This window comes from Panthera uncia (genome assembly GCF_023721935.1).
Source record: "Panthera uncia isolate 11264 chromosome A1 unlocalized genomic scaffold, Puncia_PCG_1.0 HiC_scaffold_17, whole genome shotgun sequence".
Lineage (NCBI taxonomy): Eukaryota > Metazoa > Chordata > Mammalia > Carnivora > Felidae > Panthera > Panthera uncia.
In genome coordinates this window covers 15,777,356-15,795,704 of record NW_026057577.1, presented here as the reverse complement: position 1 = coordinate 15,795,704, position 18,349 = coordinate 15,777,356, and positions in this window count along the sequence as shown.

Genomic DNA, 18,349 nt, shown 5'->3' with positions numbered 1-18,349 from the left:
GCAAGATGTTACAAAATTTAACACTGACATTCTAGAATTATCTTCTTCAACCAAAAACTATTTTTTAAAATGTCAATTTTAAAATGTCATTATTATGCAGATTTAAGGGCATTTACTAATAATCATTTTTTATCAGCCCTCTACTCACTTTGGGTATGCAACTACAATAATCTGGATTCTGAGCTTTTAAACTGAGCCTATGGTATAAACCCAGAACTCAAAATTCTAAGCTAAGAAGACATACCATCAACATGTGTGTTATGCACACAATTTTGGAAATAAAAAAGTAATTTCATTTAAGAATAAAATGACTTCAGTAACTTCAATGACTTCAAATAAAAATGATTATCAGAAAATATTGGTTGCATATGTTTTGATTTAAAATGTTCTGGCATTTACTTGATTCTCCCCCACTGAGCTATCTTTAAGGCTGCCCATATAATGTGTTTACCTATACTGGTTTACCAGAAGGTTTAAAAAAAAAAAAAAAAAAAGTAAAAACTTACAACATATTTCATGACCCAAATCCCCAAATGTCCTTGAAACTCTGCTCCAGGGAGGCATAAGTTTTTTTTTTTTTGTTTTTTGTTTTGTTTTGTTTTGTTTTTTGTGGTCAAATGGAAGCATGTGTTTCCCTCACACAGAACAATGGAATCCATAGTCTTTATTTTCTTTTTCTGGGGTATTTCAATCGCCTCTCAAAACCCCTCCACCAGTCCTAGGATTAACTCATCATTTTCTTCTCTGTTGGCATTAAGTGTATGTTATTTAGAATGTTAATTTAAAAGCATGTGCAGCAAAGAACCTATTGTGGTTCTAACAGAAAACAACTTATACAACCATGGAATAAATAAATAAATATGGTGAACACCCAAAAGCAACCCAAGTGTTCATTGATGGAAACATGGACAAACAAGATGTGGTATATACATACAGTGGAATATTAAATGTCAAAAAAGAAGGAAATCCTGATACATGGTACAACATGGATGAACTATGAAGACAGTTCAAGTTGAAATATACCAGTTGCAAGAAGATAAATACTGTACGATTCCATTTATATGATATATCTAGAGTAGTCAAAATCAGTGGTAGCTGACAGGGGCTGAAGGGAGGGAAGATGAAGAGTCATTGTGTAATGGGTAGAGTTTCAGTTTAATAAGTTGAAAAGACTTTCATGGCTGGATGGTGATGATGGTAGCACAGCAATGTTAATATACTTAATGCCACTGAGCTGTATACTTAACAATGGCTAAGATACCATGTTTTAGGTGGTGTGTGTTTTACTAATTTTTTTAAAGAAATAAATTTGGTGAAACTCATGAATGGTATACTTGGATTTAAGACTGATATCTGGAGTCAAACAGGGTTAGGTTGAATCTGTTTTACTATTTACTATGTTCTTGGCCTCTCTGGCCTTCAACGGGAAGGGAACACATATATGCTCAGGATTGTGTTGTTCTGACATATGCCTTGGAAAACCTTCACCAGTTATGTTACAGGATAAATTTGTATAAGGTAAACTGATCGTAATGTGACCTACTGGGTGATGAGGGAACAAGATTTGCCTTATGTTTTGATTCAATTCAGATCAATCATTTCCAGCCAAAATAAATAACTGTGGTTGCAACACACATGCTGTACTTGAGGGTTTGCACTTTATTTATACTAATAATGAACTACCTATCTACCTATCTATATCCATATATATGTCTGTATCAATAAGTAAGAAACCTGTGTTTAAGTCCTAAGGGTGAAAAGTGAGAGTCACATTATTCTTGAGCTAAAGCTAGATGAAATCAATGCCAGAAGTACTCAGGGATATTTAGGTTTTATACCTTTACATATATAACTATAAAAAATACCTTTGTTATTGAAATATGAGCGAGAGGGAGAAATAAAGCCTTTATTATTGTGAGTCATGAACACTAGGACTCTTAAGAATTCTTTTCTTAGAAAAAAATATAAATCATGGCATCTTAGAAATACAATAATTAGATATATAGAATTATCAGATAGACAATATCTAATGAGAGACTCACCCAGAAGACTCAATAAATGTTTCTTTCATTCTGCCCTATCTCTTCAGTGTATACAGTATGTAACTAGGAAGAAGAATAAAAGTCACAGAAGGAAATAAGAATATGAAGTTGAGGAGGCATTTGAATAAAACAGGGAATAGAGAACATCATAGAAAGTCTGGCTAACGTTCTGCAATTAAATGTGAAGAATCAGGAGATTCCTCAGATGGTGAGATCTTTCTGGGGAAGCCATTGGTTATATGGTAATCTATGTCACATAACCAGGAGAATGTTATCTGAACTATATATCATATTTATGTCTACTTAATTCTCACAATTTGAATATTTTAAACCCAAAACATTCTGACTAAAATATAATCAATACCATATGGTGTTAATGCCACATGTTTGTTCTCTGGAGCTAAAACTGCCTTGCAGACATTATCTGCCAGTCATTGTCTCCAAACACTGACAGAGAAGAAATCAACAGATAAAGGGGGTGCTGAGAATATGGTGAGTGGGAGAGACTCTAGGACACAAAATCCAAGGAGGCACTTAGTTTGGGAATCTTAGGAAGCCCAAGTCTCCTTGACCTGTGTGTGTCAGGTGTCTCACATGAGTCCTGGCCATGAGAGAGGTGTGGAGATAAAAGTTTGTCCATCTGACCAAAAAGAATAACCAAGAAACGAAAATATACAACCATCTACTCCAGTGTAGTGTATTAGCGTTAACATGTCACCTACCAAACACCTATACTCCCATTCAATTGTAGATTAAAGATGGTTTCTAGGAAATCCAAATGACCTGATACTTTGGTCCTAGACATTTTAACCTCTAGCCTAATAACTTAAATAAATTAAAACTAAGTAAGGAAATTGGGGCGCCTGGGCGGCTCAGTCGGTTGAGCGGCCGACTTCGGCTCAGGTCATGATCTCACAGTCCGTGAGTTCAAGCCCCACGTCGGGCTCTGTGCTGACAGCTCGGAGCCTGGAGCCTGTTTCGGATTCTGTGTCTCCCTCTCTCTGACCCTCCCCCGTTCACGCTCTGTCTCTGTCTCAAAAATAAATAAACGTTAAAAAAAAATAAAAAAAAAACATTTAAAAAACTAAGTAAGGAAAGATGTAAGTAGAGTACAAACTTTCGAATTTCATGAAACTAGCTATGCATGAAACATTGCACACACTCATTGGAAGTACCCGGGATTTTAGTGTTCATATGTACTCATGTGGTTTCAACCATGTGTATCTCCAGGACTATATCTAATTATGGATGTCCATTCACCTTCTAAAAATAGAACCCAGGGAAAAAAGAAACCAGGACACTAATGGAAAGTCTGTGCTATCTCTGTCACAACAGCTCTTCCAAACATGCAGCCCAATTTTAAAAAGTGTCATTTAGCGCGATTTAACCACTGTCCCTACACCTATAATAAATTTTCTTAAATTGAGAAGATGTCCTCCTACAAATGAAAACCAAATATCTAGTTAGCCAGCTTTCCACATTAGGCCACCTTAATTCTGTGGTTTTAGCTGAGTTACTGAGACCCAATAAGAGACATTTATTACTGGGTCACCTGGGTGGCTCAGTCGGTTAAGGGTCTGACTTCGGCTGAGGTCATGATCTTGTGGTTCGTGAGTTTGAGCCCCCCATCGGGCTCTGTGCTGACAGCTCGGAGCTTGGAACCTGCTTCAGATTCTGTGTCTCCCTCTCTCTCTGGCCCTTCTCCTCTCGAGCTCTGTCTCTCTCTTTCTCTCTCTCAAAAATAAACATTAAAAATTTTCATTAAATAAAAAAAAGCATTTATTACTGCCAGTAAAACAAACTTTACTCAGGTAAAAATGTCTGTAAGCTTCATAGCCTTCAGTAAAGTATCAAATATTCAGGAAATTTTAAGACTTTATAAGAGTGCAAAATATGGCAAAACATAGATAGCATATTTACCTAGTAATAACATCTGACATCAAATAATCTTGTCAGATACAGAATGCTAAGAGATAAGATTAGGTATAGACACATGAACTGTTTCAAAGTCATTAGTGATGAAGGTTCATTTGTATCTAGATAACGGCTTGGATATTCAGCTCAATAAATGACATGAATCCTTTATGCCTCACTGTTACAGACAACCCAGTTTATAGTTTTCAATAAAGCATGTAGAATCTTCTGACACCAGGGTAGGCAAACTCTGGTCTGTAGACCAAACCCGGCGCACTGGCTAATTTTGTAAATAAAGTTTTATTGGAACATGTCCTTTTATTTACTGCTGCTTATAGCTGCTTTCCTACTACTACGGCAGGACTGAATAGATGCAACAGAGACCACATAGCATGAAAAGTTTAAAATATGTACTATCTGGCCCTTTACAAAAGGTTTGCCAACCTGATACAACATATTAATTATGCTACTATAGTTGGAGTCCATGTAAACTGCAAAAGAGTTATTTGAACTGTTACAGTTTTGTAAAGTCCCTCCTAAGCCAACAGAAATGCTATATTTCTCTTCTCTTGTTCACTTATTAGTTTGCTTTTAACATCTGAATTCTGTGCATTTTAACCACATATACCATGACTATGGACTTAATAAAAACAGAAAGGATCCCTTAAATAAATAACAAATATATATTACTTCCATTTGTTGCCAGGTACCCAACTAAATCAACAGTGAGAGATTTAACCACCTAAACCTACAGCAAAGTAAACTTACATTTTTGGACCATGCTAAGGTACATTCATTTTCTTTTCACAATGTCAACAGGTAGACTGAATAAATCCCCTCTTTAGAACACTACAGATGGTTAGATAGGTTTCACATACTTACGAACATAACTTGACGAAATTGTAGCATTAGAATCACATATTCCATCTCTTAATCAACAGTTTATCCATTTAACATTCTCTGTTGGTGACATTAAATTGTGTGCTTTGAATTACCCGTATACTCTCAGAGATGTTTCTCTTCATCAAACCTCCCTCTTGGCAGAAATCTTTCCTTCCAAAGTGTTAGTGAGTGACCTGGGGGGAAATGAACAATGTTCTTTTTAACCCCACCAATGTTCATCTCTGTTAGTACAATACTTTCTAGACCTACACAACCCAACTAGAGAGACAGAAAATAAATTCTAAATCTAGAAGGAAGTACCATTTCTGTTTCCTCCAGCAGAGTAAGGATAGGCTGACACAGTGAGGCACGTATCTCAGCTACAAAATTTAAGGGTACGCCAAAAAGTTTGGCAATCAATATAAATAATGTTTAATGTGACATTTTAAAAACCAAAAAGAATGTGAATGTCCGCAGGAAATAAAATATAAAGATTTTCAACCAAGACAGATCAGTCACAGTGCCTCAGCAAGCCAGGTGGGACCCTAAGTCAAAAGAAAAATCAGTAATATCAATCCCACTCTGAATTAGCCCTGACTTTTTGTGTGTTCTTTTAAATTTTGCACCCAGAGGCACTTGTCCCTCATCTCAGTCCCATCCCTGTTCTTCAACCAGTTGACTAAAAGTTCATCAAATGGTAAGTAAATTGAAAAGCCCCTTTGTGAGCAGCTGACCTGCAACACAGCTGGGGGGGGGGGGGAAGGGAAAGGGAGGGAGAGGGGGCTTCTGGCACTTACAGCTAATCATATGCAACCAAAAGAAAACATTCCTTCTTTCTGTTTTTGTTTTTTTTCCCTTTCCCACGTTCATCCTCTCTTTATATTCCCATGACACCTTTTCTCTTAAAACACAACCTGGTCTTGCCCTTTATAGTCAAAGATAAATAGAGGCCTGACCTTTGCTTTTCAACCTGGGTACTTATTCCTAGGGTATCATTATACAGATAGACAGACAGATAATTGGACTAAGGACACTGAAATCCTAAGGGACACAAAGAGGTTTTTATCAAACATAGATCCCATTTCTATCACCTGTAGCTAACAAGCAGCCAAAAAATCTGAAAGTATTAATTGAAATGTTACCATTTACTGCATTACACACCACTTCCCAGGCCCCTCAGGATAAGGCTTGGCCAATGCATGGATATTCTTTGCTGGCTTTACCATGAAAAAGGACAACACAAGGCAATTTCTTTTTCAGAGTACATGAAGCACTGATGACCCACAGGTCGGCCAGGACAGCCTTAAAGTTCTCCTCTATTTGACTAAACTTTAGACAAGTTTCTCCCCAACTTTAGTCCCTGACCTTCCTTTTCTCAGACCATTTACTCTGGAAAACTCATAATTGTAAATTCTTTCTCTACCTCTTCGGGATATAAATCTTCCCCCAGTCTCTCACCAGATTTACAACTCAGGAATGTCTTTCTCAAGGACTTGGGAGCCGTCTCTTTGAAATGTAATCATCAAGGAAGACAGTGCCTGTTATGGAATGAATTGTGTCTGCCCCAAATTTATATGTTAGAGCCCTACACCCCCATTTGAGTGTATTGGAAACAGGGCTTTTAAGGAGGTGATTAAAGTTACATGAGATCATAAGGGTAAAGCCCTGATCCCACAGAACTGGTATCCTTATAAAAGAGAAAGACATACCACCCATCTCTCTCCCTCCCCCTCTCTCTCTCTCTCCTCCCCCCTGCCCCCCTTTCTCAGTTGCTTTGTGAGAACACAGCAAGAAGGCCATCATGTGCAAGCCAGGATTAGAGTCTTCACTAGGATCTACTCCTGCTGTTACTTTGATCTTTGGACTTCCCAGTATCCAGATATGATCTGATGAATTTGTTGAATTGACCTCATGTAGACCTCCTCTTTCTTTAATATCTTGCTGGCTTTGTTCCACAGGATGATTAGAAACAAACAGAGCCACTTAAGTGTTCAATGAAACAAAGTTTTGTTTTCCAGCAAGATGCTTTTTAAGTAAAAATGTCATTTCTCCACACCCACCCCCACCCCCCCGCAAAAGTATAAAGGACATTGACCAAAAAGACTTAGCTTTTCCTGGACTATCCCTGTTTTAGAAAGCAAAGTCCAATTTTCCAAGAAGACTCAGTCCCAGGCAAGTTGGTTGAATAGATGTCTCTTCCTCTTTTGGCTTTTCTCTAAGATTAGTTATCTACCAGGTCGTAAGAAACAAAGCCATTGCAAATGATTGGTATATTCTCTATTGGGCTTATGATCTGCAATGGATAAGGACAGAAAAGGGATGGGAGAGGGGCATCTGTGTGGCTCAGTTGGTTAAGCCTCTGACTTCAGCTCAGGTTCATGATCTCACAGTTCATGAGCTCAAGCCCCACGTCAGGCTCTGTGCTGACAGCTGGGAACCTGGAGCCTGCTTCAGAGTCTGTGTTTCTTTCCCTCTCTGTCTCTCTCTTAAAAATAAATATTAAAAAAAAAAAGATAAAAGGGATGAGAGAGAGAAAAAGGAAAAAGGAAAAAAAAGAGAATAGAGTTAATGATAGCACACTTCCCTGTACTTATTACCACATCAGGAGAACTACAATTCTTAACATATTTATCTGCAATTATTAAGTAAATTTCCACAGCTATTGTGTCTGTTTTTATGCATGTATAAAAAATGTCTACCCTTAAATATATTTTCAAGCTCATTTATCCCTCAGTAAATCCAAAGATACACCAGTATTAGGTAAGGGATACCAATGTGTTTTAGGACAAAGATAAATGCTTCAAAGCAAAAGCAACTCAGCATATCCACAGCATAAAAGAAAAATTAAATTCAAGTTTAATGGTGGAACCAATCACTGAACAATCCTGCAAAAGTGAAAAGTGTTTGAGTTATTGCTTCTGTGACTACCCCTAACATTTTTATTAACTTCCAAATACACAGTAATGATATTTCGGGAAAATTACCATACTTACAGGCGGATTTTAAGAGAGAAATTATTCCCTAACCCCGGCCCCACAGCTATCATGATAATAAAAATTTCCTGCCCATGGCAGCATTTAACTCATTCAATGTTTTCACACCTTCAACTTGACAGACCCAAGGACACAGACATACACAGGGTGAAACTTGAAATTTCTTGCTCGGTGTTGCAATAAAAGTGTGTTTTCAACTTGTATGTTTTCTTCTATCTATAAGATAAGCATAAAAGAACAATTTTATTTATATATCAGTTTTATCCTTTATAAATCCATTCAACTCATTTTTTTCACTGAGGCCGAATTTTTCAGATGTCTGGGTTAAAAAGTGTTTAATACAACATATTCACGTGGATATTACTCTTTAGGAAAAGATCATATTTGCTTATTCACATATATCCTAGTTTATACAGAGCTTACTCTATCGAGTATACTTCTAGAATATATATACTTCAGAATACATATTTTTCTTAAAATTTTTTTTTAATGTTTATTTTTGAGAGAGAGACCACGAGCAAGTGCACAAGTAGAGGAGGGGCAGAGAGAGAGAGGAAGACACAGAATCTGAAACAGTCTCCAGGCTCTGAGCTGTCAGCACAGAGCCTCACACAGGGCTTAAGGGCACGAACCTCAAGATTATGACCTAAGCTGAAGTCAGAGGCTCAACTGACTGAGCCACCCAGCAGCCCCTATATTTTTTTCTAACGTTATGTTTTGGTTCAAATTATTACTAACCACTGACCACAGTCTCACATTTATATACCTTTCTTCATGTGAGAAATGTATAAATGCAAATGGAAAGTTCTATCAAGCATTAAATACACAGAAATGTTTTTCCTTCGTCATGTGTGGTCATTCGCAAACATCCAGTTCCCTATTCAACTTGTCCTTTTATCTAACTTACCCTTCTCCTACTCTGTACCTATCAGAAATACCTAGAAGGACTGCGAAACATGCAGATGCCTTAGCTCAACCTCTGGAAATTCTTATTCGATAAAACTCAGGTAGACGTGCTGACTAAACAAAGCCATCTTAATTAAACAGTTTGTGATAGGTCTGGGAAACTTTATAAAAGATGTAACATTCTTTTCCTAATTAGAAGGATGTAAAACAAATTCTATGAAAAAAAGGTTTCTAGCTATGAAAGGGACAGAGGAAAACATACCACTCGTCTTTTTACTATAGATCTCTCTAACTCATGGATTCCTTCCTGCACTTGCAGTCTTCCCTGCAATCTCACAGACCTCTGACTTTGAAATGTGAAAATTCACTGTATGAGCAGATGAGGGGGTAAAGCAATGACTCAGTCTCCCTGTGTTGTGATAACTACAGGGTACTAACTAGCATATGAAAATGATACCCAATAAGTCATGGCAGCTCCTGGGAACCGAAAGTGCCGGGCCCTGTGCTGAGCATAGAGGGTAAAAAAAGTGAATGGTGTCTACGTGCAATGTGAAATTTAGTGAAATCCAGTATTAAGATACTTGCATTTCCACATACCACTCAGATCATACACTGCTTATAAACTTCCTCTCAAGGCTACCTTTGATGTTTCTATGTACATAATTTTTCTTTTTACAATTTTTTTTTAACTGGAGGAAGAAACAGGAAGCTGTTATAAGGCAGTAACAAAGTTTCCACAATCTGTTTCCATCCCCCAGCACAGTCCCATACCAGCATGGCCTTAGGGAAGACTCAGCCTTTACTGGCAAGCGCTGCTGGTAAACAGAGGGACCAGTATCCCATTAACAATCAGAAAAACCTTCTATTTTTATTTTCTTTCGTGACAATCCTCCTTTCCCCACTGTGGATGCTTCCTCATTTTATTATTTAAACTCCAGCTGCATCTGAATAAAAGAGATTTAAGAAACCCTAAAAGAGGGGGAAAATGTCATGAAAAAACATACACAAAATTACATGAGTACAGTAAGTTGGAGTAGCCATTATACCTCTTTTCTGCTTCCTTAGGACCCTTCTAACTATTTCCGTTTGGCCATTTGGTTAGATTTGTATTATCAGTGGAAAATGACCTCTTTTAAAAGAAAACCAGGAAAAAACATACTGCTTCACAAGAGTGAAAAACACAAAAACAAACTGTTATAAAGCTGAAAGTAGCAAAACTTCTTTAAAAAACAAAAGTGAATACAAATGAAATAGACAGAACTTACTCACATCATATACATGGAACCACATCACAGAAGCAAACACTCAAGAATGTTCTATAACTTTGGTATCAATAATACAAGTTTGTGAGTCCTGGGATCCAATGAGGTGGATTAAAAATTCCAAAATGCAAAATCACTGTACAATTATTCAGCCTGTTATTTTTCCGATTTTATTGAAAAGTTTAATTTATGACTTGAGTTACTTAAGAAAAAGTAGGAATGTGGGATTATCATTTTTATCTCTACTATAGAAGATGAGGCATTTGTTTCCAACTTTCAAGAGCAGAATGCATCATCAAAAGAACTGCTGTCATGGCCAAAATGAAAAGTTTAATTTATGAATTTAAAAACTTTTATGCTAAAAAATGTTTTCATGTAAAACTTTTCTAAATGTTCGAATTTCTTATTGAATACACAAAATCTAATGGGACACTTCCTAGACATTTGAAGAAAATGAGTAGGTTTACTAATGCTTATTGATTCCTAATCTAACACTTTTAGTGGCATTCCTCATGGAATTGATGCAGTTCACTGTATGTTTAAAACAATTCCTAGGGACACCTGGCTAGCTCAGTCAGCAGAGCATGTGACTCTTGAACTTCGGGTCAAGAGTTCAAGCCCCACGTTGGGTATAGAGCCTACATAAAAAGAATAAAAAATTAAAAACAAATAAAAGTGGCAATAAAGAAATCTCCCAAATGAGTATTATTATGTGTGGAAAAGAGCTATTCTGTGGTAAATTATGTCATAGGGCACTTCTGTTTTCAGTAAAACTGAATCGCTCCCTCCACATTCCAAACCCCTAGCTTTCATGTTACCATTGAAAATATCTATTCTTGAAGATTATTTTTGCTCTGAAAGGAAAATATATACATAAATCTTAAAGCAAATAAATCATTTTCTATATTCAACTGATAAGCAATAAAATTCTGAGAAAGTAAAAATTCTGAAGTATTATTTCTTTACTATAATTCTAATTATTGGACAAATCTAAGGACAGTAGTCTTTAATGTTTTAACAAGGATTCTCATTTTCTTTAGCGGTCTATCATCTACAATTTCTGATGAGAACATTTTGTTGTCTGGTAAGCTCCCTTTCACTATGCTTTGATAGTGTCTCAACAAAAAAAGAGGTGACGTTATGGAATAATGTGTTGAATCAGTATATAATAATGGAAAAGTAAAACATGCCTACAGGAATGAGTAAGCTGTGTGGCTACTGTTGAGAATCCAAACCTAATTACCAGTTTAAGAGCTGAATCAAGGTGGGCAGTGTTGAGCCCTATTTAACATCACTGTCTGGGCCAATAAAACTAAACAGAACACAACAAAAACACAATAAAACAAAGTAAAAAAATGAAAACAACAACAGCAGTGACAGAATCTTTCATGTGCTATGATTTGGAATAATAAGAGCTCAGGTCTTAGCAGTACTGTTTAATTAAATCTCACTATGTTGGTAAGCAATCAAGAGCACTATACAGATGACCCTTGAACAAGGCAGAGGTTAGGGTTGCTTATTCCCCACGCAGTCAAAACTCCACATATGGGGGCGCCTGGGTGGCTCAGTAGGTTGAGCATCCAACTGTGGCTCAGGTCATGAGCTCACGGTTAGTGGGTTTAAGCCCCGCATGAGGCTGCCTGTGACCAGCACGGAGCCTGCTTCAGATCCTCTGTCCACCCTGCCCACCTGCCTCTGTCTCTCCCCTGCACGTGCATGCTCGCTCTCTCTCTCTCTCTCTCTCTCTCTCTCTCAAAACAACTATTTTTAAAAAATCCATGTAGGGGTGCCGATGTAACTCAGTCTGTTAAGCATCTGACTCAATTTCAGCTCAGGTCATGATCTCACGGTTCGCAGGTTTGAGCCCCACACTGGGCTACATGCTGACAGTGTGGAGCCAGTTTGGGATTCTCTTTCTCTCTCTGCCCTTCCCCTGCTCATGCTCTGTCACCCAAATAAATAAACACTAAAAACAATCCACATATAACTTTTGAGTCCCTAAAAAGTTAACTGCTAATAGCCTACTTTTGACTATAATGCCTTAACAGTAACCCTATCAATTAACACAGATTTTATGTGTATTATATATTGTATCCTTACACAAGGTAAGCTAGAGAAAAGAAAATGGTAATAATATCATAAGGAATACAAAATACATTTACAGTACTATACTTCTAGCTATTGAAAAAAATCTGTGTATAGGTGGGCCTGAGGACGGAATTCATGGCTCATATCCTGGCCTTTTGATATACTAAAATTATACTGTTTTATCCCCCTCTATTGTGATAACTCACTTTCTTCTAAATAAGAAATATGGGAAATAAAGTGACCCAAATTCTTCTTTTGGTTTAATTATCTTAAGTAAAAGTTATTATGCATCAGGCATATTAAAATAGCTCATTAACAATGCAAAATATAAACTCTTCAAATAGTTTTACCATTTATTTATTTATTTATTTATTTATTTACTATGTTTTTATTTATTTTTTGAGAGAGAGAGTGACCAAATAGGAGAAGGGGATACAGAGAGAGGGACAGAGGATCCCAAGTGGGCTCTGCACTGACAGCAGAGAACCCCACGTGGGGCTTGAACTCATGAACCATGAGATCATGACCTGAGCCAAAGCTGGATGCTTACCCGACTGAGCCACCCAGGAGCCCCAGTTTTACCATTTTAAATGAATAAAATGAACCACATATTTTTCTCTGGTCCCTGTTGAAATTACAGCAGAGATATTTAAGGGGGGGAAAAAAAAGATAAAAAAGGACAAGGAGCAGGAAACATGATCATCAAATGAAATCTGAAATCTGAATGACAGACAAATTAGTAGCAGATGATGGAGACTAAGAAAGCCAGATTCTAAACTAGCCATTGAATACATACAGAGCAAACCACACCAAAGAATGACAGAAAAACTAAGGAGTTTCTGGCAACATAACTCTCTGAAGCTGGGTTATAGATCCCTTCCCCATCTCAGAAGTAAGAAAACAACTTCCCCCAGTCATAATAAAACCAGAATTTTCCTCTCTAGAGAACTATATAGCAAGGGAGATGGAGAATTAGGAAAAACATGGCTCCCATTGAGGATGTGGAACAATATAGAAGGAGATTAAAGAAAATTCTTCCTGGGGCACCTGAATGGTTCAGTCAGTTGGACTTCTGACTCTTGATCTAGGCTGAAGTCATGGTTCCAGAGTCGTGGGATCAAGCCTGGCACTGGGGTCCGTGCAGTCAGCATGAAGCCTGCTTGAGATTCTCTGTCTCTCCCTCTGCTCCTCTCCTCTGCTTGCACATTCTCTAAAATAAAATTTTAAAAAAGGAAAGAAAATTCTTCCAATCAAATGGTGAGATGCTATATCCTTCCTGTATTTGATCTGAGAACATTGGCAGTCAGTTATACCTTTTAGGTACTAGATGGAATAAGTCCTCACTAGGGAACTTTACCAGTCCCAGAGAAAAACTTAAAAACACTAAGAGGTGGGTATTTGACAATAAAAAAACAAAAGGAATCTAGCCATAATATTCTACAATGAATCCTGGTAATCCACAAGCAACAGCATGCGCAGAAACTTCCAATCAGCTATTTTAGTGCCCCATGTAGTTTTCTGAGAACAAAACAAAAAAAATAAATTAAAGGAAGTTCAAGACTAGCAATAATCAGAAGAAAAGTGTTTAAAAAATGGCTAAGAGCTTCAAAAAGAGGAGGGAAACTATTACAGCAATAAAATTAAGTGGTAGAGAAAGCTGTCAGAAATAAAACATGGGATTATGAAAAAGAATGTGTTCAAGTTAAAAATCTGAAGGTGAAAAAATAATATTTAAATACAATATTTGGAAAATAAAATTAAAAAGATCCCTAGTTCCTCTATCCATTTGTTTGTTTAATGCTATTTAATGAACTCCTACTCTGTATCCGGTGCTGGAGATAAAGTAGTGAAAAAACAAAATCTCTTTAAGAATTTTTTATTCTAGTAGGAAACACATAATCAAGGTAAAGAAGTGTAATAGTGTACAGGTAGTGTTAATAACTAAGGAGAAAAATCAGGAAGGGGAACATCAGATTTCGGAAGAGGAGTGGAGTTGTGGAGTTGGTGGCTAGGGAAGGCTTCATGATGACTTCTGAGAAAAAGGCCAGAAGGAGGTGAGACAGGGGTGTTGACATCTGAGGGGAAAACACTCCAGCAAAAGAAAACGGCAAAGTCTCTCAAGAAACATGCTTGCTATGTTCCAAAAACACCAAGGAGCCATATCCTGGAATTGGGAAAATCAGGGCAAGGGACTTGGAACCTAAGTGAGGGAAATAAAGGAAAGCAAGGTTGTATAAGATCTTACAAGTCAAGATGAAGTTGGGCTTGGAGCAGAGAGATGATCCAAGACTACCGTAAGTTAGAAATAAAGAGACATATATCTTAGGGAATTGAAAAAAAAAATAGTAGACAATACATAAAATAAAGTCATTTTGAAAACATAATTTCAAAGCAGTCAAAAGGAAATGTAATGAAACAACCAAAGGAATAAAGACAGATAAGGCAGTCCAAGATAGCAGCATAGAAAGACCTTCGCTTCGCCCCCTTCCATGGACAATCCAAATTTACAGGTACATAGCAAACAACTCCCTCTGAAAAAGACCTGAAAACCCACTGAAAACCTCCTTCAGAACAAAGGATAAAAAGGCCACATTGAGACAAGTGGGGGAGACAGAGATACAGTCTCACTCAAAATGCCACGCCCTGGTCAGGAGGGATCTCATGAACATGGATGGAGCTTTTCTCTGAGGAGCAAGGGGTTCATGCCCCACATAAGGTTTGCCAACCCATGCAACCCAAACTAGAGAGAGATGAGCCCCCAAAACATCTGGCTTTGAAAACCAACAGGGCTTACATCCAGGAGCCAGGAAGGGCTTCAGGGAACTGAATATCTGATTTCGAAGGGCTTTACATGCAGACTCACCCCAGAACCCAGTGCAAAAGCAGGTGTTGGACAAGTGCCTTAGGGGCACCTGGGCGGCTCCTTGGGATAGGCCTCAGACTTTGACTCAGGCCATGATCTCACAGTTCCTGAGTTTGAGCCCCATGTTGGGCTCTGTGCTGACAGCTCAGAGCCTGGAGCCTGCTTGAGATTCTTTGTCTCCCTCTCTCTCTCTGCCCTTCCCTCGCTCGTTCTCTCTCAAAAATAAATAAACAGTTAAAAAAAAAAAAGAAAAAACGAATATTGTTTTAGACTATTTGCGAAGAAGATTCATTTGCTAATCTTTAAAGCATCTGCCAGAGGGACAGGGCTCTGTTGGGACTCTCTCCAGGACAGAGGTACTGGCGTTCACCATTTTTGTGCTTCCCTTACATCCAGCTAGTGCTGACAGACACACAGAGTCACGGCACCCTAACCAGTGGATGTGCCCTGACCCTGTGCTCTCCAGCTGCCTCACTAAAACTAAATCCAGTGCATATGCCCAGGCCCTGCACTCCCCTTGCCATGCCAAAGCTGGCAGGCATATACAGTCCAACAGGCATATACAGTCCAACAGGGAGTCCAAACTCCCTACCCAGTTATGTGGCTCTGGTGGTCAGGGATGCCTGCCTCTCTGGGCCCCACAGGACAGAAACAGTTGAAGAGTTAGTTCTTGACAGGCTACCACCCATAGGCACTGCACAGACAGCAGACAGAAATATAACCGAACTCTTCCTGTGAAAAAATACTTACTTGTCTTATAGCTTCAGCTGGAAGGGCAGGCCTCAGGTTGGCCACACATCAAGAGGCGACAGAGGTGCCAGGGCAAGTTATCTTTGTGTTGTCCCTAGGTCTTGCTACAGCTTGGGACTATCTCCAGGAAAGGAGCTTATACACTCATCTGAAGACCCAATTTTTGCAAATGTCGAACACCTCTACATCTCCTGAAGAAGAGGCCAGAATGGTGTACAATTGTGGCCCCAAGGGACTATATATATATATATATATATATATATATATATATACACACACACATACATATGTATACTATATATATACATACTATATGTATATACTATATGTATATACTATATATATAGTATATATACTATATATATACTATATACATATACTATATATATATAGTGTGTGTGTATATATATATATATACACACACTTGCATAGTTTAAAAGTGGCTTCCTAAGGGTGTGGCTTCCAATTAGCCTGAAGCTAGGTGCCAAATGAGATTCCTTTCTTTGGAACACTGACAGGTCTTGGCAAAGCTTCAACAACTGGAACCTGATGGATTTCCTGGTGAATTACACTAAACATTAAAGGAGATTCAATACCTATCCTTCTGAAACTCTTCCAAAAAACTGAAAAGGAAAGAATTCTTCCAAGGCCACCATGACTCTGTTACCAAAACCAGACAAGGACCCTAAGAAACAAAACAAAACAAAACAAACAACCAAACAAAAATTACAGACCAATATCCTTGATGAACAGAGATTCAAAAATCCTTAACAAAATACGAGAAAACCAAATTCAACAATATATGAAAAGGATCATATACTATGACCAAGTGGGGTTTGTGCCAGGGATGGAAGGATGGCTCAAGATCTGAAAATCAATCCACATGATATACCACATGAACAAAGTGAGAGATAAAAATTGTATGTTATCTCAGTACATGCAGGAATAAAGGATGTGACAAAATCCAACACCCATTTATAATAAAAACTCTCAGCAAAGTGAGTATGGAGTGAACACACCTCAGCATAATAAAGGCCATGTACGACAAGCCCACAGCTAACATACTCAGTGATGAAAAGCTGACAGGAACTAAGAACAGGAACCAGAAAGAGATGTTTGCTTTGGCACTTCTACTCACCACAATATTGAAAATCCTAGACAGACAAATTAGGCAAGAGAAAGAACTAAAAGGCATCGAAATTTGAAAGGAAGCAATGAAACCACCACTATTTACAAAAGACATTATTTCATATATAGAAAAGTCTATATACGCCTCCAAAAATCTGTTAGGTCTAAGAAACAAATTCAGTAAAGTTGCAGGTTACAAAATCAATATGCAAAAAATCAACTGTGTTAGGATACACTAACAATGAACTATTAGAAAGAGAAATTAAGAAAACAATCGTATTTACAACTGCATCAAAAAAAAAAAAAAAAGGAAATGTCAAGGAATACATTTAACAAAGGAGGTGAAAAACCTGTAGTCTGAAAACCATTTTTTTTTTTTTATTGAGAGACAGAGAGTGAGTGGGGGAGGGGCAGAGAGAGAGGGAGCACAGAATCCAAAGCAGGTTCCAGGCTCCCAGCTGTCAGCACAGACCCCAAGGTGGGGCTCAAACTTGTGAACCATAAGATCATGACCTGAGCCAAAGTTGGACACTTAACCAACTGAGCCACCCGGGTGCCCTGTGTACTCTGAAAACTATAAGACACCAATGAAAGAAACTGAAGATGAAAGAAGTAAATGGAAATATAAACTGTGCTCACAGATGGGAAGAATTAATATTGTTAAAATGCCCATATTACCCAAAGTAAATTTACAGATTCAATGCAATCTCTATCAGAATCCCAATGACATTTGTCACAGAAATACAATAAATAATCCTGAAACGTGTATTCAATCACACAAGACCCCAAATAGCCAAAACAATCTTGAAAAAAAACAAAACAAAACAAAGCTGAAGGCACCATATTCCCTGAATCCAAACTATATTACAAAGCTATAGTAATCAAAACAGTATGGTATTGTCATAAAAACATATAAAGATCAATGGAACAGTATAGAGAACCTAGAAATAAACTGATAAATGTATGCTCAATTAATTTTTGACAAAGGGACCAAGATTGTACCAGGGAAAAACTGCCATCTGTTCAGTAAATAATTCTGGGAAAACGGGACAGCCACAAGCAAAAAAAAATAAAACTGTATTACTATCTTACATCATACACAAAAATCTAGAAATGATTAAAAGCTTCAAAGGAGACCAGAAGCAATAAAAGTCTTAGAAGAAAACAGTTAATCTACTATAATCAAGTATGGTCAGGATTCGAAGTAAATCATTTACAACTAAAAAATGAAACATGTACTAACATATTTAACAATTTCAAGGAAGTAATTATAGAAATATAATGTTATTATTTTATATCAGGTGATAGAGAAAAGGAGAAGAGAAGGGAAGAAAAAACATGCGCATTTTAACATTTCTCACTGTAGAGAAATAGTTATTGTAAATTTTGCTTAAAGAGATAGACCATTTTCATAAAAGTGAAAAATTAGAGATATGATATTACCTTGCACACCTAAAACATCCTGAATCATAATCTAAACATGAGGGGGAAAACATAATGTTGTTTAGTTAGCAAATCTTA